Here is a 25,299-nt window from a genome sequence, read left to right as displayed (position 1 = left end):
GGTAAACTGCTGAGCTTGAACACTTGGTGGGGCAGGCATCCCTGAGCTCTGAAAACAACTCGGCTGGTGAAGTTTATGTGAAGATAGGACTTGTGTCCACACAGGCTTGGTGCCTGTGATCTCCAGGCAGTATGACTGTAACTCAGTGAGGCCTGTTTCAATGTGCTGCTTTCCATGGCCACTGCTGATTATATCCTAAGCAGCATTCTCCCTGCTTGTTTGAGTAATACCCTTTGGTTGAGCAGGATCAGGGCATAATTTACCATCTATGAATAAAATAAGTACCAGCTTTCCAGAGGAAAGAAAAGTTGTGCTACAAATGGGGAAAGTATTATCAGCAGGAAACATGGAAAGGACATGCATTTTGCATGGTTTTTAGGAGATAAATGGCTAAATATTTTTGGATTATGTCTTTAGAAAAGAGACATATGTTTCCCTAGATAAATTCTGAGTCCAGGGTTTTGTGGATGAGCAATCATTCAACCTATTTTGTGTATTTGAAAATAGACTTATTGTGCAGGAACTATGTATTTGGAAGAATAATTTAACAAATTTCATGTAATATACACCATGACATAGAAAAATTCTTTTTTCATTGTCCTTTTACTTTTAAAAAAGTAAACAGGAATAAAAAAGGAAAGGGAATAAAAAGAAAGAAAAGAAATATATGTTGCCAATCTCTGTTATGGGATAATAATATTCACTTTTTCCAGAAGTCATTTGTAAATGACACTAAAAATACAGGATTTACATAGGAAACTTCTGTGGAATATATTTCCCACTTGGATCATCCTAGATAAGGAACAGCTTGCCTAGCATAGGCTGTATCTACCTGATCAAACCATAACAACTCTAAAAAGACATTTGGAAACACCTGGATGATTCACTGTATTCTTTCATTTCCAACTGAGTATTTGCAAGCCTGCAGTGGTGAGCAGTTTTATTTTGCTAGTGTGTCAATTTGGGAAAAGTAAAAGCAAGCCATACTTTTCTCATTCAAAATGAAAATCAATTCATTGAGTTCCATGAAAAATATACATTCTTTCAACTTAAAATATCTACTTTATAGAATTGAACAGATATTTCAAACATTTTAAAAGGCAGTAAAACAACCTGTCTCCCACACACACATACCTTCTTTTACTCAAATGAAGTATGTCCAGAAACTCAAGTTTATAAACAATAAAATCAGATTGGTAGAATGTTAATATCAAAGTTGGGCAATAAAAATGGTTAAAAAAAAAAAAAAGAAGGAAAAAGAAACGAAAATTAGACTAAATGTACTTATGAACCTAGATGAAAAAATTAGAATATTGAATCTAACAGTGCAAAAAAAAAGGGCCATTCAAATATGGGACTTACAAGCACCTCTCACAGGAGAGATTATGGGAGGAAGGTGGGAAGGGCAGGGGTGGGAAGGGATGGGGACACAGCTTCTGGCACCAAGGACCTAACCATGTTGGACCCAAAAGTGGGCCTGAAAACCTGAAGCTTAGGCTTCACAGCTGGGTTGTAAATCAGACCTGACCCCAGCAAACATGCAAGGTCACGGACAGGGTGCCTGAGGTGGTGACAGTGAACAACGTGTATAGGACGTGCCCAGTGGTAGCAATGGATAAAAGTATACCAAATGGACTTTGAAGGACCACAGGTTTTAAAAGTCGATTGGTATCACCCCATACTGCTAGGGTAGTGGGATGCATTTGATTTTCAAATTGGGTACTTTTAACACTTTAGTGCCTGACTGCTGTTCTTCACTGACTTGACTCAGTCACTCGTAGCTTTATTGGTCTGAACCAACTCCTTGTTCCCAGGTTGCAGACCTGCCTATCGTTCCAGTAATCCTGTTTCATTTGAATGAAGGGAGTATGTCTTAAATGTAAAGCTTCTGGTTCTCAACACTGTACTCTGAGGTCCAAATGACTGTCAATGTATAACCTGATGTCGCAACCCAGTAAGAAGAGTCAGTTCTTTGGTATTCACCAATGCGGGAGGCTTCACCAGAATAGGCTTTTTCTTTGGGCTCTGCTGTTTGTTTGCAGAACACCCAAGAGCGAGCAAACATGCTCTCTTCATAGCAGTACCTTAGGGTTTTGCCATTGTAAATGGGTCTAATGTGATATATGACAAGATCAGAGAAATTAGATGTAAATTTACATTTTTGAATATGCTTGTTGTTTCACATGATACATTTGGGGTATGAAGCTCCTTTTGCAGTTTTTATTTTTACTATTTAAGTTTGGAAATGATGCCAAATTTTTGTATTTCTTTAATCAATGTGTTCTCTTCAGTGATATATATTGCATTATATATTGATGTGTGTATCAATATATACTGATATGTATTACACTTACACAATACAAACACATAAATAAGAGGGGGTGAAAACCGTAGCTTTTGCATTCTCTATAGCCTCTACAGAGAGATCCTAAACAGCAAAATCTTGGTGTTGTGATGTACAGAAATGGAGAAGAGTATTAAACCATATTTAAGAATATATATATATTAAAAAAAGGGCCAATTCTGTGATGGTCAAAATCTGAAAATCTATTGATATATTATACACTATTAGCAGTTTAAAAGTCTATAAAAATAGAAAAAAGGAAAGTGAAAGCTCATCTCAATAGATAAAAAATAATGCTTGGTAGGACTGATTGGAAGGACTGATACTGAAGCTGAAACTACAATATTTTGACCACCTGATGCGAAGAACTGACTCACTGGAAAAGACCCTGATCTAGGAAAGATTGAAGGTGGGAGGAGAAGGGGATGACAGAAGATGAGATGGTTGGATGGCATCACCAACTCAATGGACATGAGTTTGAGCAAGCTCCAGGAGTTGACGATGGACAGGGAAGCCTGGCGTGCTGCAGTCCATGGGGTCGCAAAGAGTCGGACATAACTGAGCGACTGAACTGAAACTGAAACTGAATGCTTGGTAAAATTAGTAATCACTTATAGGGAAAAAAGAAAGCTCTTGAAAAACTAGCACCAGAATCTTTGTAAACATAAGAGATATTTACCAGAAATATAGAGCAAACATCACAATTAATGATGAAATTTAAAAGTATTTGCATTATAATTAATGAAAAGACAAGAATGATTATTATCTCTTCTGCAATTAAAAAATGGATTGGAAGTCCTAGCCAAGACAAAGAAATAGAAAAAAGAAATAGGAGCTATTGAAATTAGAAAGAAAAACATGCTATTTGCTATGATATGATTTATTTATTTGCTATTTATGATATGATTATCTACGTAGAAAGACAATCATCAAATATATTAGAACTACTAAAAGAGGCTAGCAAGATTACTGCAATCAGGTTTTCAGTATTCAAAATTCAGAGTTTCTGTAACCAGCCATCTTTAATTTTAAAATATAGTGGAAAAATATGTTATTATTAGCAATAAAAGTGTGCATTACCTGGGAAATAAATGTAACAAAATATGTGCAAGAAAATTACAAAATGCTTATGTCCTGGATTTAAGGACATTAAAGGTCTGCTTGAATGGTGAAATATATCACTTTTATAAAATGGCAAACCTCAAAATTATAAACATGTACATTCTCATATTAACCTATATATTTACTATTACAACTAAAATCCCTAAATGATCTACTTTATAGAATTTGACAAAATAATCCTAAAAGTAATATGGAAAAGTAAAGATCTAAAGAAAAGCACCAATATATTTATAGGACAATTCTAGTTAAAATAAGACAAATAGATTAATAGGATAAAGTAGAAAGCTTAGAAACAGTCCCAAGCATTTATGAAAACATTTAAAATAATAGTGAAGGCATTATAGATTAGGGAGAAAATGGTGTATTTTTCATGGTAAGGTCACAATCAATTATATGAAAATAATACAATTAGATTCAGAATTTCCACCCACAGCAAAAGAATATAGACTACATGAAAAACAAAACTTGAAAATGATTAGGAAAAATTATAGGAGAATATATTTAAGATAGAGGATGGCAGAATTCTTAAATCATAAAAAGCAGAACCTACAAATGAAAAGACTAAAAAAAAAATTGAGGATATGGTTAAACTCAGCAGATTAAATGCACATCCCTCATTTATTTCTGCTCCTTTCCCAAATCTCATCAAAATGATAACAAAGAAATAAAAAATCATAAATAAATCCTACAGGGTGAAGAGTACTGGAAAAGAGTCAACACAGGTCGATATGAGCCAAATTCTGAAATATGGAAAGTGAACGGGATGGTTAGTAATTGACTTACCAGAGCTGAGAAACTGAACTCTGGCCCTGTGGAGCAGAAGGCCAATGGACAAGAAAGAAGCCAATTCTAGCCTCAGAACCAGGAAAAGCTCAGGATGTGGAAGCTTGGGAATCTCTGAGGTGAGAGATGGAGCAGAAAACAGGTTAGGCTGAAAATCCAAGTAAGGAACAGTTAGAAGTCTAGATACTCCTCTGCCCCGATACTCCTCTGCCCCGACCAACCCAGATACCCACTCCTCACCCAACCAGACAGACACGAAGTTTATTTTCTGAAGAGAAGTGCTGGCCTCAGAATGTCAGGCAAAGCAGAGGACAGAAAAGATGCCATGTGCTGAAAACAGACTTTGAAATGAAAGTCTGCTCAAGGAACATTGAGCCTGTACTCCACAGAAAGGAAACTGGGGGATCCCACTCCAGAGAACCTGGCGACCCATGGAAAAAGGATCTAAAGGCACAAAATTTGAGGGACCCTGGAAATGTTTATCTTATCACCCAAAACCCTTTTGCGAACTTTTGTGAATTGAAAGGAACTTTCAATCAACTCTTTAGCATCTCACTCTTAAATATGAACATCGAGTTAAAGAAAAGCTCTGGAGGAAAGATTAGAACAACAACAAAAAAAAGAAACTCAGAGGAAAAAGGGGGAGGGTGAGAAATGGAAGAAAACTTCAAGAAAGCTATAATTACCATATAACTTCAAGAAAACAATAATTACCATTCTCAGAAAGATAAGAGAAGATACTGTAGCTACGAAACAAGAGAAATACTCTGTAAAAAGGTATTTGCAGGGAACAGGAAAGAACTATTGTAAATGAAAAATACTATGACAGAAATTCATAAAAGTTCAATTCAAGAAGTGGAGGATAAAGTTTAGAAAAATTTTCCAGAAAAGTAGAAGAAAAAGACAAGATGGGATAAAGAAAAGAAAAGAACATTAGAGAATCAACCAAATAGCCAACATCTGAGTACTCCAGAAAATTGTGGGAAGGAAATTACAAAAGAAATAATAAATTAAAATTTCCTCAAACTAAAGGGCAGAAGTTTCCTGATTCAGAGGGCCCACTGGTCATCCAGTAAAATGAATGAAAACATATTGTATTCTGAAGTCATCAAGCTCTTGAAGTTATATATTTTAAAGGGAGAAAAAATAAGAGCTAAAACTAGAAACCAAGAAGCTTCAAAGACAAGGATCAGAAAACAGGGGATGCAAACCCACGACAGAGGTAAAAAGTGGTCCCATGATGATGGTGAAAGAAAATTCCAGGACAACAGCTGGTCCAGAAACCAATCAGTAGAGACTGGAGCAGAGGACTCCAGGAAAAATATTTTAAGAAAAAGGCAAGTAGATAGATTACTGATATGTTCTTGGGAAAAGTATTTATGATAGGTATGTAGAAAACAAGTAACTATATGATTGAGGTCATTATAATTTCAGGAAAAATTAAATATTTGTATGAGAAAGGAAAAGTTGCTATTGTACACTACACAGGTCAAGTGTGAGAAAAATTTACAGCTGTAATTGTGTAAACATTACATGTTGAGTTCACCAAAACAGTGATGATGTAATTAGATTCAGAGGAGAATGAGCAAGAACATGTTAGTAGGATGATGCTAGATAAGAGAGCTAAATCTGCATTTTGTTTAGCAGGAAATTAGTAATAAATGCCTACTCTTGAACTTTTAATAGATAGTAGAATTAGTATATTGTTAGGAATATGAAAGCAATTACCAACTCCCCCTACAATAGTTCATTCATTCACAGAACAAATGTTTATTGAGTCTCACCCACATGCCAGGGCCTGTTCCAGGCATTCACTGTGAACAAATACATTTCGATGAAGGGAGACAGATAAACACATTAGCTAATACATAAATATATAATATGAGGCAGGGGAAGGTGCTGTACAGAAAAAATAAGAAAGTGCAGAGGAAGAGAGGAAATCAGAAAGTTCTCTTTGGAAAAGTTCTTCAATAGAAAAGTGGATTAAAAAAATAATGAAGGAGTAAGCAGTGAGACTACATGAAGGAAGGGCATTCCTGGCTGCAAGCAGAGCGGGTACATACTGAAGAATAACAGAGATTTCAGAGTAATTGGGAGAAGTGACCTCCAATGGCTCGGATCATCCAGAACCTTATGGCCACGGCAAGGACTTTGGGTTTTGTTCCAAGGCAGAGGGAAAGGCACTGGAAGATGTTGAGCAGAGAGAAAAGGGTCACTCTGGCAGAGTGCACACGCACTTGTGCAGAATAGGCGGCACGAATGCGAGGGAAGAAGCTGGAGGGAGCTGTTGCCTCCTCCTAGGCATGAGGTGCTCCTGGGACTAGGGCCGTTGTGCTCAGGGGGCTGAGAAAGCACTGAATTTTGGACACATCTGGATGGTTTGAATGAGGGATGTGAGAAAAAGAGGAATCAAGGATATCTCCTTTCATGGTCCGGATAACTGAATGGGAGTGTTATTTCATGAAACGGGGACCCCTGAGGGAGGTATAGATTTCAAGGAGGGGTGGGAATCACACGAGACATATGTTAAGCATATTAAGATGATAAGAGGTATCCAAGTAGAAGCACAGATAGGTCCTGGGATGAACAAATCTGGTGTTATGGGGGGAGGATGAGGCTGGAGATGCACCTTTGAGAGTTGTCCACTGATAGATAGTATTTTTAAACCAGGAATAAGTTACCTGGAAAAAAAAAAATGATGTAGGCAGTGAAGAGAAGAGGTGTGGGAACTGACACCCCATTTAGAGCCCAGAAAAGGAGGCTGAGAAGGAGTCATTGAGAGCCATTGCCTGGGGGGAGGATCAGTTACAGGAGTGGGTGAGGTAGATGATGACTGCCTTTTATTGAAAGCTGCATGTATTATTTGACTTCAAAAATAATGTGGTTTGTAATAGATTGGATTCTTACAGCCAAATATTCACTTCCTCTGTGACTGGGATTAAATGCTTATATCCTCTGCCTTCTATTGCTGCAGTGCTCTTCCTAGGAGGTCTTGACCTGGGTTTTGCTGTGAATCATGGGATGTGGCTGAAAGTGACGATGTGCCCATCCCAAGTGGAGGCTTTAAGAGGCATCACATTTTGCTTTTACTCTTGAGTGTCTGCCCTTAGCTCTGATAACAGGCGCCGTGGAATTGAATGGAGTCTCCCCATCCCCTGCAAAGATATATTCATCCAGAACCTGTCAATGTGATGTTGTTTGAAAATGGGGTCTTTGCAGATGTATTAATAATTAAGACTTTCAAGATGAAATCATACAGGATTATTTGTGTTGTGCTTAGTTGCTAAGTTGTGTCAGACTCTTTTTGACCCCCTGGACTGCAGCCTGGATGGATTATCTAGGTAGGTCCTATATCCAGTGGTAAGTGTCCTTATAAGAAAAGGATGGTCCAGTGGTTAAGAATCCACCATCAAACGCAGGAGACACGGGTTTGATCCCTGGTCTGAAACTAAGTTTCCCCATGTGCCATGGGGGAACTAAGTCTGTGGGGCAACTAAGCCCATGCATTTCAACTACTGAGTCCATGGACTCTGGAGCCTGAGCACCACAATTAGAGACAGGCCCTTGCACCACAGTGAAAGATCCCGCATGTTCCAGTGAAGTACCTGGGTGCTTCAAATAAGACCTGACGCAGCCTAAGAAGTAAATAAATATTTGTAATGCTAAGGATGGCCAGCAACCACTAGGAGCTAGGAGAGAGGCATGGAACAGATTCTCTCTCAGAGTCTTCAGAAAAAGCCAACAATCCTGTCAACACCTTGATTTTGGACTCCTCACCTCCACAATGGTGGAAGAATAAATTTCTGTCATTTTAAGCCCCCCAGTTTGTGGTAACTTGTTATAGCAAAGCAGGAATCCAATACAGCCCGGATCATGGCTGCTCTTCAGCTTGAGTTTCAGAAGAGGACACACAAAGAGCTCTGCTGGGCCAGTGAACACAGACAGGATCAGCAGAGCTGCTACTGACCAAGGAGTAAGAAATAAATGTTTGTCATAAGCCACTGAGATTTTGAAACATTTTTTAACCCAGAAAAGGCTAAGTAATATTTATTTCTATAAAGTAAAAATTAAGCTAAAGAAATTTAAACTAAAGAAAATTTAGTTACTTCAAGATTTCAAGATGTAAAAACTTCTGTGCAACAAAAGCGTCATATAAAAAAAAAAAAAAGACAAGCCAAGAGAAGATGTGCAAGGTATAAAACAAAAGATTAGAATCTAGAATATCAAAAAATGCCTGAAAATCAATTGTGGTAGGTATGGGAGGGAGAGAGAGAAAGACACAAAGACACACACAGAGAGAAAAACCCAGTGGAAAATGGGAATAGGATATTACAATCCACACATGAAAAAAATTCAAAGGCAAAAAAACATGAAATGATGCTCAAACTCATTCGTAACCAGACAATGCATGATCAAACATTGATACCAGTTCATAACCAGCAAATTGGTAAAGAAAAAGACATCTGATTTTGAAAAACTGAATATTGCTGGTAATGTGTATGTATTTTGTGTAAGAAAGTAAATTGGAACATTCACTTCTTAATGATTTGGCAACATCCAGTGAGTTCCATACATGCATTTCTTATCTAGCAATTCCATTTTTAGGTATATCTTCTTGGGAAACTCCCACATTCTTTAGCAAGGAGACATGTAAAAGGCAGCTCTTTGGAATATCATCTGTAATTGCATTATCATTGCAAAATTTCCAACAGCCATCAGTGAGGGAGAGGCTATATAAACTAAAGTATGGGATGGAATACTATATAGCAGCCAAAAGGGATGGATGATTGACCCTACTCCTACGAATTATATAAATACCTGTGATGGTAGAATCACACCAAGTTCAACATGCTACTGCCAAGTCACTTCAGTTGTGATCAATCCTATGTGACTCCATGGACTGTAGCCTGCCAGGCTCCTCTGTCTATGGGATTCTCCAGGCAAGAATGCCAAAGGGATCTCCATGGGATTTTTCCAAGCAAGGGACTGAACCTACATCTCTTATGTCTCCTGCATTGGTAGGCAGACTCTTTACCACCAGACCACCTGGGAAGCCCCAAAATTCAACATAGTGGTTTCCCGTGAGAGGGAGAGAGAGGGGTACTGGCCACGAAATCAAGGAACTTCAAATTTTTCTGCAGTGTATAAAAGGAGATCTCAGGCAATGATGACAAAATTATGACATTTGTTAATTCTGCAGAGCATGTGCACAGGTTTTATGCTATCCTTAAACTTTTTTTTTTTTTTTTAAAGAAACTGCTATACAGATGAGAACTCTCTCTCCAGGGCACTAGTATGTGGTCACCTATAGGACACTGGGAAAACCGTTGCCCTTCTTTGTCCTCAGACCAGTGGTGTTCCTCACTCAGAGCTAGCCTGACTAGCAGGAGAGGGGATCTGCCCTGAATGGGAAGTCCTCAACTTAGTCACACATTTGTAGTAAAGCTCTGACACCATGGAAAGAGTAGTTACCCTTAAGGGCTAACACCTTAAGCCGTAGCCTATGTTTTATGAATAAGGTATGGTTGAAGGGAGAGCCTGCACTTATGGGGCAAAGAAGAAAGAAGGAGGGGCTGGTCTCCCAAGGCACCAGGTAGAAGAAGAAGGACATGGTTGCATGGGATAAGGGTGAGGACTTGACAAAATAGAAAGGGAGTGAGATCCAGTGAGAAGATCCAGTGTGGAGGGAAGAAGGGCCATCTGAGACAAGTTATTGTTCTCCACTTCTCCCCAACAGGACTAAACAATTCCCTCAGTGTCCAACAAGAAATCTCTGTCTCCCTATTTCTTATGGCTCTATGGTTTCCACTCTTCCCTCACTCTTTCTGTTGGATTTGCTTTCCCCCTCAGAGAAAGCAAAAAGGTTTCATTCACAAGAAATTCCTCTTGTCACTCAGAGCTGCAAACTGGATTCTTCTCAGATAGTTTTGTTTATTCATTCATTCATTTAACCAACCTCTGAACATCTATTACCTGAAAGGCTTAGTGTTAGGCTATGTGCCTTTTGTAATCTTGTAAAAACACTGCACCTGCCTTTAGAGAATCACTGTTCTAATGGGGAAGCTCAGACACATGCACGAGCTGGACTCCCAGATGGCAAATGCTAACAGAGACCTCCTTACTCTGCCCGTGTTAACCCAGCTGTAGGTGTTCCCTCTCCCTGTCCCAGGCTTAGGGAAGGCTGGCTGAAATCCAACCAACACCATGTGGTGAGACCTAGTGTCCACTTTTTTACCAGAAAATATATCTTCTGTCATTTCAGGGGGAAAAAAAAGTCAGTCTCATAATTGGCTTTGCATGGCAGGCATACTTGTGAAGGGTGCAAATAAGAAAATATTTAAAATATTTGATCTATTTTGGGTGAGGTTTTGTAGCTTTGGCCTGGCAGAATGTCATCTAAGAGGCAGTGATTTCTCTTGGGGGGGAAGACTATTTTTAAGATTCAACAAAAGAGAAAACATATTTTCAAAGATAGTGGAGTCTGGAAATACATGGGGAAGGATGGCTGTCTGGAACAAGCAATCTAGCTATGTACTTAGATACATCTAACCATTGATCAAGCTATGCTGGGGTTGATCACATGATACCAGCGAGAGAGCGCGTGTGAGACCTGAGATGTCTTTGCTGTCCAGCAGCACCTCACCTCATGCGCCCTCATGCATGCCTCTTTCTGCACTGGTCATTGCCCTCTGTCCAAAACATGTTTGAGGCTTGGGGGAAAATCACCTTGCGTCTTGTTTCTTTGAGCTTCACTCCTCTCTTTCAATGTCAAATTTCTCCAAACGATGCATTTATGATGCAGTCTCCCCCCCGCCCCACCCCCCACTTCTTCTTCCGTGACCTCCTTTCTTCTTGGCCCTGGACATTTTACCTTCTGTCCCCTCTTCCCCCGCTTCTGAGCAGTCCTGTCTGTGGCCCCTGAAGAGCTGACCCCTGTGCAGTCCTCCCCCAGCCCCCAGACTCTCTTGGCTCTGTCTTTGGGGGCTCCTGCCACTGGTGTCCTGACTGTTGTCTTACCTCTCTGGCCTCTCTGATTTTCCCATTTGTTCTTTCTTTTCCCACAATTTGGACATCCCCCCTATGCCCAGGTCTGAGCTCTCTCAGAGAATAATAATATCTGTTTCACAGGGCAGATGTAAGAATTAAATGAGATAAAATGGTTATGAAGTTGCTTTGTGAACTAAACGCTCATTTATTTATTCATAGGACAAACATTTATGAAGTACTTTCCCCATACTAAAACTTTTCTTGGTCCTATATAAGGCCCTGTATGGCCCCTTCCCATAAAGGGGCTTGCCTTTTAAATAAATGTATTTTTAAATAAAAATACATATTTAGCCCTGAACTTTAGGTCTTATCATGAATTTCCTTGCTCAGAAATCTTCACTATCATCTTACCAACAAAACAATAAAGTCAAAACTTGACTTGGCATTTTACAGTGATTTTCATAATCACCCTCTTTCTTGCTCCTCTGATGATTCTGACACAAATCACTCGCCCTCCCATTCTGATGATGCACCTTCTGCCTCAGGGACTTCAGTCACCTGGCTCCTCCTCCTTCATACTTCCTGAGCCCCAGATCCACCCGAAAACCATCACTAAAATCTCAGCCTTCAGTTAACAGCCCTCCTTAAATGAATTACAAACCTGATGTCAAACTGATTCATTTTCTATTTATCCATTACTGACTTGATTATTTCATTTGGATTTTTACATCCTAGATTAATTAACTAACGATGGCTTAACCAGTTATTTCATTAATGGTTAATTAATTGATAATGAAAGCTATAAAGAAAACCGAGCATTAAAGAACTGATGTTTTTGAACTGTGGTGTTGGAGAGGACTTTTGAGAGTCCCTTGGACTGCAAGGAGATCAAACCAGTCCATTCTGAAGATCAGTCCTGAATATTCATTGGAAGGATGATGCTGAAGCTGAAACGCCAATACTTTGGCCACCTGGTGTGCAGAACTGACTCATTGGAAAATCCCCTGATACTGGGAAAGGTTGAAGGCAGGAGGAGAAAGGGATGAGAGAGTATGAGATGGTTGGATGGCATTACTGACTCGATGGACATGAATTTGAGTAAAGTTCGGGAGTTGGTGATGGACAGGGAAGCCTGACATGTTGCAGTCCATGGGGTCGCAAAGAGTCAGACATGACTGAGCGACTGAACTGAACTGAATTGATAATGCAAAAATATTTCTTGATTGTCTGCTATGCATTGTTAACACTATCAGGTCCTAGTGATGCAGTGGTAAACAAGGCACAGAGCTTTTAAAAACAGGGGCCAGGGACTTCCCTGGTGAACCAGCCAGTGCGAGGGACACAGGTTCAGCCCCTGGTCTGGGAAGATCCCACATGCCGCAGGGCAATATAGCCTGTGCACCACAACCACTGAGACCTGCCTGCCTTAGAGCCTGTGCTCTACAACAAGAGAAGTCACCGCAAGGAGAAGCCCTCACACCACAGCTAGAGAGCAGCCCCTCTCCCAGCAATAAAGACACAGGGAGAATTAAGAATAAGTAGAAATAAGAAATAAAAAAGAAAGAAATAAAATAAGTAAAAAAAAAAAAAGAAATAGAAACAGGGATCATACTTAAAATTTGGGGCCATATATTATGCTTACTTAGGTCCCCCCAACACTGCTTTGGGGGACCAGAATTGGGAAATACAAGCAAATGAAATAGTAAGATCTTGACAAAAACTATTTATATTCAACTGTATGCAAATCTAGGACCAAAACTGAGAGTTCAAGTCAGTGCTTGGGGACTGGTGAGTGTGACTGGGTCTAGGCCAGGAACCCTGGAGTCTTGCTGTTGCGATCCTAATTAACAGGAGCAGGTGGCTGGGGGAGGTGAACTCCCACACACATATGGATACGAGGCATACCTCAAACAGAACTATCCATGTATAGGCTTTTGGGGATATTGGGTTCTCATGGCTCTTCTGGAAGGCAGGAAAGTTAGAGCCATGATAAAAATAACAGACAAGTGGGTATGACTAGTGTTGCCTTAGAAACTAGAGTGCTAACTTATTATCTAAAAGTTAAAATATATCCTGAGACAGAAAATTGAGGTGGCCATTTGAATTAAGTCTCCTTTCCAACAGGCACCTTAGGATGCCGAGGGAGGTATTAGGGAAAGTTCTGACCCAAAGCCCAAGAGGCTGGCCAGTTTGGAGGGATGATTTCACTTCTTCAGTGGTGACTGACTAAAATGCCAGTCTTTAAGGAACATTTCTGTTGGAAGAATAGGACTCCATTGCTGAGAGAACTTCTCCTAAAACAGTACTGGGAGAATACTGGCATTTTCTTCTGTCCAAAGCTCTAAAACACCAGACTTCTCTTTGCCTATCCTACTATTTACATCGAATTCTTTCAACTTACATATCTCAAATTTATATATTATTTGTAATTGACTATCTTCACATAATCTACAGGAATCTGTATTCCAAGAAATTATCTCCAGAGAAGGACTACCTCTATATCTGTTCTCTGTTGAGTGGACAATTTCCGGGAAGTTTTCATTTAAGTCAATTATTCATAATCTGTCCATATCTCTTTCTCTATATGCACACACAGTCACAAGCAAATACTCATCCCTGTATCCCAAAACATAATGTAATACCTAACACAAAATGTTATGGAATGAATGAATGAATTTTAGAGAAGCTGGGCTGGATGAATCACAAGCTGGAATCAAGATTGCTGGGAGAAACATCAATAACCTCAGATATGCAGATGATGCCACCCTTATGGCAGAAAGTGAAGAACTAAAGAGCCTCTTGATGACAGTGAAAGAGGAGAGTGAAAAAGTTGGCTTAAAGATCAACATTCAGAAAACTAAGATTATGGCATCCAGTCCCGTCACTTCATGGCAAATAGATGGGGAACAGTGGCAAACTTTATTTATCTGGGCTCCAAAATCATTGCAGATGGTGACTGCAGCCATGAAATTAAAAGACATTTACTCCTTGGAAGGAAAGTTATGACCAACCTAGACAGCTTATTAAAAAGCAGAGACATTACTTTGCCAACAAAGGTCTGTCTAGTCAAAGCTATGGTTTTTCCAGAAGTCATGTATGGATATAAGAGTTGGACTATAAACAAAGTTGAGAACCAAAGAATTGATGCTTTTGAACTGTGGTGTTGGAGAAGACTCTTGAGAGTCCCTTGGACTGCAAGGTATCAAACCAGTCAAGCCTAAAGGAAATCAACCCTGAATATTCACTGGAAGGACTGATGCTGAAGCTGAAGCTCCAATACTTTGACCACCTGATGCAAAGAACTGACTCATTGGAAAAGACCCTGAGGCAGAGAAAGATTGAAGGCAGGAGGAGAAGGGGATGACAGAGGATGAGATGGTTGGATGGCACCACTGATTCGATGGACATGAGTTTGGGATAGCTCTGGGAGTTGGTGATGGACAGGGAAGCCTGGCGGGCTGCAGTCCATGGGGTTGCAAAGAGTTGGACACGACTGAGCGACGGAACTGAACTGAATATCATTCCCAAGTTTGGGGATTCTTCTTATTTTGGAAACAGTTAGCTAGGAGAACTTTCAGCAACTCTTTCAAGCCAGCACTCTTAACACTCTTGCCTTCCATAGAAGAAAATCATTGCTAGGGACTGGTCAAATTCAAGGACACCGATTGGGCTAGTTTTCTAGGCATTAGGAGCCTTAGAGTAGATCTCCTTAGGGTGAGATGCTCTACCTTTTCCAGATCACAGTATTAAGGAGAGCTGGGCCTACCCTCAGGAGAGCAGTGGGCCATTCATCTCCTCCACTCCCTCCTCACATACTTCCTCTTCATTTTTCTAGCTAATGGGCTTCTTCAATGGAGGGATAAAATCCAAGATTCAATCGTAGATTCAATTTAATCCAGCCAATCTCACTTGGCAGTTATCCTGGATTTGGGGCCAGATCTCCAGCTAATAGATGAAAAGATACTTCACCCAACACTGGATTCTGTACATTATTTCTCTTGAGAAACTCAAAGAGAAGGCTGCTTGATTGTGTGGATCTAATTTGAGTGTTCCTAGGTCCCTGCTAAATACCATCCCTTTGAGATAGTTTATAAACTGCAAAGACTTGGTTGCAAATATTTCAAAAGTAATAATAAGCCATATAATAATAATAACATACAAATAATGGTAACTATCTATATCTACCTATATATACACATATATTGTGTAAACTTATTTACACATAAATAATATATTAATTTATTTATACATAATGTATATATTAATTTAATACAATGTTATAGTACTCAATTTACTTAATACATTATTTAATTTAGATAATACTCAACTTATTATTTATTATTATATATTAATTAACCTATTTAGCACTTTTATCCCAAATAACCATTTAATTCATAGTATCATCACTTTTCTCCTATACATTCCTGTAAAGTCAATCGGCAAATGTTATATTTACTAATGCGAAGCAAAGGAAGGTTAGGAACCTACCCTCAGAACACAGAAACAGTATAGATCACAAATTAAGCAATCTTAATGTCATTAAGGGGTTTCCCTGGTGTCCAGTAGCTAAGACTCTGCAGTCCCATTGCAGGGGTCCTGGGTTCAATCACTGGTCAGGGAATTAGATTCCACATGCTGCAAGTTCCAGCCTGCCACAACACAGACCAAAGATTCTGTATGCCTTAACTCAACTAAGGCCTGGTGCAGCCAAATAAATAAGTAAAAATAAATATTCTAAAATGATTTTTTAAAAGTCATTTAAACAGTCTGAGCTTTAGTTCTTTCATTTATATAACAGCTCCCTTGAAGAGTTGCTATGAAGATCAAATAGATTAATAAATGTGAACATGTTTTATAAACTGTTAAAAAAGTACTTAGCTTTGAGTGGTTATCATTATCAGCACAGAACAAAGATTAAAACCCAAGTGGTCTCCTGGCTGTCAGTTGTGTGTGTGTGTTTTTAACTTTAAGTTAATATACTGCAAATTTTCTTCTTGTGAGATCTTGACTCTTGATAGATTGTGGGACAGTGATTTTAGCAGCCGCAGAACTTTTTCTGATACTTGTCATTCTGAAGAAATTGGTGAAATTCCACTGTGTGCAGAGAAAAACACTAAAGTTTTTCTTAAATATTGGAATAAGATACTTTTGGAAAACTGGGTTGGGATGAAGAATGGGGGTGGGGAGAAGCAAAAATAAAACTTAATGTTGTTTTCACAACATTCTCTTATTTCACCTCTCCCTGCTGAAGACAACCATTCTCTTCAATTAATTGTGCAGTTTTGGTGTTACATGTCTTCTTCCCAAGTTTATTGGTATCATTTTGTGTGCATGCATTTTCAGCCACATGGGGATATGCCTAGTCCAGTGTCTCTTGGGGATTTTTAAACAAGCCTTGATTTGGGGAATTTCCATGCAATATCAGCTTCATCTGTGTGAAAGCCCTCAGGCTGGAAGAGAAAGGACTAGAAAAGGGTGCTGAGCTGAGTGACAGATAGCTGAGTGTTTTGTGGGTTATTTTAAGTACATATTTCCAGGAAGAGAATGCTAAGCTCTGTGTGAACTTGATTTTCTCACGTGTGAACATGAGAATAGCAATAAAGGCAGAATATTTCCCAGCACCCCTTTGAGAAATAATAAATAAATGTGATAAGGAACTGTTTCAGAAAATAAAACAGACTTTGAAATAAAAAAGCAGCCAGCCAGAAATCCACACGTTGCTGGAAACTGTTTCACATTTTAACCATTCCTGTCAGGCTAATGGGTGAAAATCAGTAACTTCTCCATCCTCACATTCTTATAATTGCACATTCATGTACATTCAATAGGTGCTATGGATATTTTAAAGAAAGAAGAGTTAACTTCATGTGTTTGTAAATATATTTAGACTCTTATCCCAAATGATTGGTTCATATAAAGTTTAACTATATATAACTAAAATTATTATATATATATATACATATATATATATAATCAAATTGTGTCAACAGGGCATTCATTCCAGTTCTAAAATGAGATGGTTAGACTAGAATATCTCAAGGCATTTCCAGTTCTAAGAATCTGTGAATCTAGGCTTTGACTTTGACTTTTGCATTATCTCACACATGCTTTAAGAAAGAACAGAGTTGCAAAGAACAGTCAGAATAAGCTAGCATCACTCAAAAACACCAGCATATCTGGAGAGAAGGAAGAGGAAAGTTAGTTTTCATTCAATTGGTCTACATGGAAAGCAAATATGGACAATGAGATTTATACCTCAGGTTGTTTTTTCTTTTAACCAATAAACAAATAACTAAATCTTGGATTTAAATAGATCTCAAAAAAAAGGATAAATTGACTTAAAGTTTTCTGGCTAATAAAGACAGATTAATGCCAAGTCCAATACTTTGGCCCCTGATGCAAACAGCCAACTCATTAGAAAAGACCCTGATGCTGGGAAAGATTGAAGGCAGGAGGAGAAGAAGATGACAGATGATCAGATTGTTGGATGGCATCACTGACTTGATGGACATCAGTTTAAGCAAGCTCCAGGAGATGGTGAAGGACAGGGAAGCCTGGCGTGCTGCAATCCATGGGGTTGCAAAGAGTTGGACATGACTGAGAGACTGAACTTTTCTAATATCATACGTTGTAAAGCAATAAGAGCAAAACAGCAACTCTGAATGAAGCAAATCAGTAAAATGCCTACAAAAAAGAAATAATAATAATGCTTTTTTTAAAAGTTAAGCTTGCACAACATTGTAAAGCAACTATACTCCCATTAAAAAAATTTTTTTTTTCTTTAAAGTTAAGCCTAGTATTAGCTTCTTTCACCTTGCAAATGTGTATTTAGTGCTGACTATCTGTGAAACTGGGCTATCAGATGTATCTTACACTTAAGTTCCCCATGGCCCTACAGAAAAGCTCAAATACTTTACCTTTTGTTGCAAGTGATCTATTCATTTAAAGTTAAAAGATATAGTTATTAATTTTTATTAATTTACTATGTACATGGTTAAATCAGGTTAAGCATTCTCGAGTCAAGCAAAGTATTCGGGAAGAAAAAGTTTGGCTGCTTAGCTGGGCACCAGAATCTGGGCACCAGAGACATTATGTAACATCCACCAGTTCTAACTATATGTTTATAAGAGCAACTAGACAGGGTCTTCAATGTAGGGACTCTATAAAGATGACAGACAGATTAATAAGATAGACTGAGCCTCCTCTCAGAAGTGAGAATTTCACATAATTTATAACACAAAGTTTAACATAAAGTTGCATACTATGAATTAAAGCCAATATTGAATGGATTCTTATTTTAATCTCAACCTCTCAGTTATTAGTAGATAGTGATAACCCTAGTGTAGCTATATGAGTACTTTCTCCAAATATTATTTTAATCATAAGACCATAGTGTAGAACCCCCAAATGCAGTCAGGAGTATAGGAAAAAAAGAGTATATAATAAAGGTAGTATTTTAGATAAGAGGATAGGATAACTATCCAATAATTTGTTGGGACTATTGGTTATGATTAATAGGAAAAATAATGTTTAGATTCCTATTTCACATCATTTACAAAATTTAATAATTTTAAGAAACATTAAAGATACAAGCATTAAAAAATAACTATGAAAACAATCAGAGGAAATTCAGGAAAATGTCTCATTACCTTTGGTAGGAAAGACCATTTTAAACAAAACAGAGAAGGCGAACAACATGAAGGAAAAGACTGATTAGGTATGATTATTCTACTATGAAAAAAATAACACAAGCAATGTTAAAAGACAGGAGACAGATTAAGGATAAAATGCTTACATAATTCATCACAAACCAAAGATGAACTGCCAAGTGTGACTATGTACATTGTACACTGCGCACCACCAGGGGGAGACTTTCATGTAGACCACCGTGTGAATGGTGTCCCTAAAGTTGCCTTGATCAAAATCCAAGATATTTAAAGCACTCATATGTCAATAAGAAGAAAAGATCAATAAACCATCCAATAGCAAAGTGTGCAGTTCTATTTCCAGTTTTTTCAGGAATCTCCACACTGTTCTCCATAGTGGCTGTACTAGTTTGTATTCCCACCAACAGTGTTAAGAGAGTTCCCTTCTCTCCACACCCTCTCCAGCATTTATTGCTTGTAGACTTATGGATCGCAGCCATTCTGACTGGTGTGAAATGGTATCTCATAGTGGTTTTGATTTGCATTTCTCTGATAATGAGTGATGTTGAGCATCTTTTCATGTGTTTATTAGCCATCTGTATGTCTTCTTTGGAGAAATGTCTGTTTAGTTCTTTGGCCCATTTTTTGATTGGGTCATTTATTTTTCTGGAATTGAGGTGTAGGAGTTGCTTGTATATTTTTGAGATTAGTTGTTTGTCAGTTGCTTCATTTGCTATTATTTTCTCCCATTCTGAAGGCTGTCTTTTCACCTTGCTTATAGTTTCCTTTGTTGTGTAGAAGCTTTTAAGTTTAATTAGGTCCCATTTGTTTATTTTTGCTTTTATTTCCAATATTCTTGGAGATGGGTCATAGAGGATCCTGCTGTGATGTATGTCGGAGAGTGTTTTGCCTATGTTCTCCTCTAGGAGTTTTATAGTTTCTGGTCTTACGTTTAGATCTTTAATCCATTTTGAGTTTATTTTTGTGTATGGTGTTAGAAAGTGAGGAAACCAGAATTGAAAAAAAAAGAAAAGTGTGCAAAGGATATGAAAAGTGAATTCAAAGAGGAGGAAATACAAGTAACAATAAACATATACAAAGATGTCAAATCTTACTCACAGTCAAAGAAGTGCAAATTGGAACAACAATGAAGCATATTTTCACCACATCAATAATGAGAAAACATTTCACATCAATTAAGAAACACCATTTCAGATCGACAAGATGTAAAATATCATTGTTGGCTAGGGTATAGTGAAATGGTATCCTCTTGCATTCCTGATATGAATGTGACAATACACATTTAATTAAAAATGCATATGCCTTAGGATCTAACAATTTTATTTCTCCATTTAAAGAAACCTCTACTCTCACACATATAAGTTATTCATGGCAGAATTGTTTGTAATCACATAAACTAGAAACATCTTATTTGTATGCAGATAGAGTTTAGTAGTTAAGTAGAATGAGATATCTGTATGTAGTGAAGTCAAAGATCTTCATTATATACTGTTGTGTGAAAGAAGTAAGTTTCATAATGACATGTATGGTATGATACCAGATATATAAAACATCCTCTCATACACACACAGTAATCAATTTTATAATATAATATGTATATTATATAATTATATGTATTATATAACATATATGTATGTCTTTGTATGTGAATGCACTAGAAGGATTATACCTCAGTTTATGGGGGTACCTCTGGGAGCCAACTGGGATTAGGCATGGAAGTCAGTTTTAGTTACTTTTAATGTTTACATTGTTGAACAGGAGAATATAGGTGTTTTTTATTGACATTTTTAAAAATTTACACTCCTATTCTGTGCTTGCACCCTTGAGACAAGTGTGCTATTAACATGTCACAAAGAAGACATGTTGCAGGAATTAAAAATGATAGTGGCAGCTGTACAAGCTAGAGTAACCAACACTAACACTTATTGTGCACTCCCAGATTTACCTAAAGACTATTACTTGTCGTTCATTTTTCTTCCCCTCTACCCTTTATAATGTTCCTTCTTTCCACATCTCAGTGATAATTGGTGCAAAGGTTGGATTTATAATTCAATCTTACATAACTCAGGCTCAAATTTTATTGGCAGAAATGTAAGTTGCATAATTACTCGGCAGCAGTTACACATTCTTGACACATTTATTCCTAGAGCTTGAACTCTGTACATGCATGGACACATAAGAAATTCCCCACTCCTGATGCCTCTTCTCTGGCTCTTGGAAGTACGTTTATGAAGCATGATAGATAGTTTAACTTTTATAATTTGGATGGTTTGGAGTAGCCAAAAGAAACTAAACCTTCACATACTGAAATAATAATTTATTCCTTGGAGAGTTTTGGGCTGGATGTGCAAATACAAGCATAAAATGAAAAATTAATGTGGAAATTATTTGATTAGTTGTTTTGACTAGATAACAGATTTCTTTGGCATAACAAAGACAGATTCATTTTCTGACAGTCTTGAGATGCCCTGCTTAACCTATATGAAATAAGCATTCTGTCCAAGTCAAATACCCAAGACAGATCACCGAGCTCTTGAAAGTTATTATCTTACGCTCTCATGTCTGCTCTCATGATTCCTCTGCCACTTGAAGATTCCTGTTCACTTGCTCCTGGAAATCTCCTCCCAGCACATCTCAGGTTTAAAATGCTGCAAGAACAACATTAACTGAAAAGAAACTAAGAGGCCTTGGACTAGGAATCAAAAGCCAATATAGCATAGATGATAGACATAATTTCTCTACTGACAGCAAAGGCTTGGAAGAAAAAGGCAGATGTGGGAGTTGAACATCCCAATAAAGAGATGATGATGAGAAACGAGATTTAAAAGACAAAACTATGGTCTTAGGTACTGGGAGGAGTGACGGATGCATGGCCAGGGAAGTATGTATAACCAGAGTATAACTGACTTGATTGAAAAACTAAAGGAGGGGGAGACAGTCACCTTGACAAACCTATGAAAGTGGTACCTGTAGAGGACAACAAGTGTAAGATGAGAAGAAGAATAAGAGTATTGGGAGGGACTTAGTGTTTTGTACCCAGAGAACATTGGCGAGGAGAAGGAAATAACTGATAGACTTAATATCCTTATACTAATGATATCTGTCATGGATTATTTACTCCCTGCATATCACTATTAAACTTAAAAACAATCCTTTAAAGTAGGTACCATTACATTTTACAGACAGAGAAATGAAGCTTATAGAAACTAAGCTTATAGACATTTAAGAAGCTGTGTTTACAAGGGCATGCACAGCAGGTAAAAGGGAAGGCGAGCATTTAGATATGGGCAATCTGGTCCAGGGGTCTTCTCATGGGTCTTCCCAGGAGGCATAGTGATAAAGAATCTGCCTCCCAGTGCAGGAGCCACAAGAGACACAGGTTCAATCCCTGGGTCAGGAAGATCCCCTGGGGAAGGAAGTGGCAATCTGCTCCAGTATTCTTGCCTGGAAATTTTCCTGGACCCAAAGGAGCCTGGCAGGCTACAGTCCATGGGGTCACAAAGGGTCAGACATGACTGAGCGACTGAGTGCATACACACACAATGTGGTCCAGGATTCACACTACGTCATACTGTCTCCCTAACCTACCGAGTGTGCAGTATAAGCAAAGTGAGCTTGAAATTATTACACACGTCCGACAGATAAAACTAGTACAGGAGTAAGAGCTAGACTTGATCACTGAAAATAAATTATGTATAGATAGTGGTACTGGGTTTCCGAGGTGCCACAGTGGGGAAGAATCCACCTGCCAATGCAGGAGACTCAACAGACTGGGTTCGATCCCTGGGCTGAGAAGACCCACTGGAGTAGGAAATGGCAACCCACTCCAGTGTTCTTGCCTGGAGAATTCCATGGACAGAGGAGCCTGGTGGGCTACGGTACATAGGTTCGCAAAGAGTCGGACATGACTGAAGTGACTTAGCATGCACAGATTTATTCTTTTAGTTACTTTGCTACCAGCTCTATACCTTATTAACAGGCTTTAAAAACATGTTAAATTCTCTCTGTTCAAATAACTAGTAGCAGTTGTATCTTCTGAATGGACCCGAACTAATGGAGAAAGCATTGGGAATGCTAAAGCCCTAACTGAGAAGAAAATATCAAAACATAAAAAGTTTTTAAAAATCCATGGCAACCAATGGGGTTTTGAAAAGGAATTTCATGATCAAGAGGAAGATCAAAGGAAAGCCAGATGTTTGGAGAGGATGGTAAAGTGGCTGGTGCCATTTTATTGGAGGATTTAGAAGTTAGGCTGGGTCATCAATGGGCAGAAATGTGCCAGAGTAAGTCATCCATTGGAGAGGTGTTACTCAGAGGACAGGTAGGTCTCAGGATCCTGAGGGACAGTACCTGTCCTGACTCAGAGTTCCCCAGTGCTCTCACCTTATCAGAACAGTTGTTTTGGGGTTTGTGAAGGGGTCGTTCTCTCTTTCTTCCTCTTATTTCTCTAGTTCTGGGAGACCTGCTTTTCCTAGAACGCTGTTCTTTACTGCGAATTGCATTCCCTAAAGAGGTCTCAGAATTTGCTCTTTCTGTGAGATCAAGAACATCTTTGCTCCAACCCTGAGCTCTAAATATCTATGTGTTCTCTAAATAAAATTCCAGAAATGTCACCCACTCTTGCTCCTCTGACTTCTCAGACATCTGTGTATTTCCTAGGCACTATTAAAACTCCCTGCTGTTTCTGGAACTCTGAGAAGCCCCTGTCTAGGGTTGGCTAAACAGAATCCCTTCATAAAGTTAGAGTGTCCATCTCGGTCCCTAGCTGGGGCTGCATCGTGCCCTTCTGTGCCAGAAGCCCTTCAAGGCTAGACCCGCGGCTCACCTGCCCTTGATCTCACTCTTTTGGCTTTGGCCTTGAGAGTCCTGTTCCTTGCTCTGCACTCTTGTGTCACTTCCATTGTTGGGGCCAGGGCTGACAGGCATTTCTCTGTATTTGTGAAGAAACATAAACAAGCCTCTGTTTGCATTTCTCTAGCCTCATTAGGCTAATCTCTAATTATTATTTCTCACCAATTTCTTCCTTCCCCAAAGTCCAAGTATCCAAATGACAGGACTTAAGTTCTGTGCCCCAAAGTTATCACTGCTGGAGATTTCAGCCCAGTTAGGCTCTTTGCACTGATTGCCCATAGATTCTCCCCAATCATCCCAAACTAATAGCAGTTGTTTCATCAAATCCACACAACCATGAGAGATAACATTATGCATTACAAACTGAAAAATAAATTCTACCATTGCCACAACCAAAAGGCTTCCCAAGTCTCCCAGAACTCTCAGATATTGAGTAAACAGGACAGGAACTATCTTTCCTACCTTTTCTTCCTCCTTTTAATTCTTCTACCACTTGTTCCTCATCTTCTCATTACTTGCATATTAAGACCACATCGTACCAGGTATTATACATAGGGCAATCAGGAGATGAGAGGCACTAGCATATTAAAAGGAGACAGTTTATTTAAAAGTGCTATTTTAAAGAATGGCAGAGCAAACCCCACCCTACCTCTTTTTTTTTATGTAACCAGGGAAAATTTATCAGAGAAGATAGGTCTGAGAAGTGAAAGCTGAGTGGCAATTGCCCCTTGGAATTTAGCTTAACTTCACCCTTCCTGCATATGTTTTGATTTAAAATAATTACCTTTTGTTCAGCATTACTCTCAGCTCCCAACTCCTTCTGCTTTCAGTTCTCCAAGGAAGGCACCCCTGAGTACGGTGTGAGGGAGTCAGTTAAATTCAGACTTCTTGAAAACAGCTTGGTATTTTCAACTAAATCTAGTAGTGGAATGTGGGCTTAACTGGCCCCACCCAATTTCTCCCACCCAGATATTTTTCCTTTTTGTCCAGTAAAGTGTCATCTGTTCCCAAGGAAGAAAAAAAGAAAGAGAAAGAAAAATGTTTACTTGAGTTTACTTGAGTTTACACTCTAAACTGCTCAGTTGATTCTGACCAAATTTAATATGCTCAGTATTGAGTTTTGATAGAGAAAATCAGGGAAGTATTTATTTGAAACTTAGAAAGTGGAGCTTTGACTTTTTCTATCCTTATTTGTAAGAACATTTTGGTCACAGGCAGTATACTGCTGCGCAGTAGAGCTGGCCTTGGCTGCATTTATTTCATTGCTAAATAAATAGCAGTGTGCCTTTTAAGTACGAGGTACTATGCTAAATAGTGTGAAGATACAAATTACGATCCACATAGCCATAGGCTGTGTGGATCACAACAAACTGTGGGAAATTCTTAAAGAGATGGGAATACCAGACCACCTTATTTGTCTCCTGAGAAACCTGCATATGGGTCAAGAAACAACAGTTAGAACTGGACATGGAACAACTGACTGGTTCCAAATTGGGAAAGGAGTACGTCAAGTCCATATATTGTCACTCTGCTTTTTTAACTTAT

General features: G+C 38.6%; 1 protein-coding gene across 2 annotated transcripts in view; it reads right to left on the bottom strand.

Annotated features, from left to right (window-relative positions):
• The window catches only part of CALD1 (caldesmon 1), a 231,529-nt gene extending 206,837 nt beyond the window's left edge, over positions 1-24,692 (bottom strand). The window contains exons 1-2 of one of the 2 annotated variants that reach the window (XM_061414770.1): positions 24,539-24,692; positions 4,250-4,363 (exon numbers count right to left, since the gene is read on the bottom strand). The gene's annotated coding sequence lies outside the window, so the exon portion shown is untranslated. The remainder of the gene's footprint in view (positions 1-4,249; positions 4,364-24,538) is intronic. The other variant, XM_061414773.1, reaches the window with a different exon arrangement.
• Positions 24,693-25,299: the final 607 nt, after the last annotated feature.

Source organism: Bos javanicus, chromosome 4 (genome assembly GCF_032452875.1).
Source record: "Bos javanicus breed banteng chromosome 4, ARS-OSU_banteng_1.0, whole genome shotgun sequence".
Classification (NCBI taxonomy): domain Eukaryota; kingdom Metazoa; phylum Chordata; class Mammalia; order Artiodactyla; family Bovidae; genus Bos; species Bos javanicus.
The sequence above is the reverse complement of the archived record's forward strand: the minus strand, read 5'-3'. Positions and strand labels throughout refer to the sequence as shown.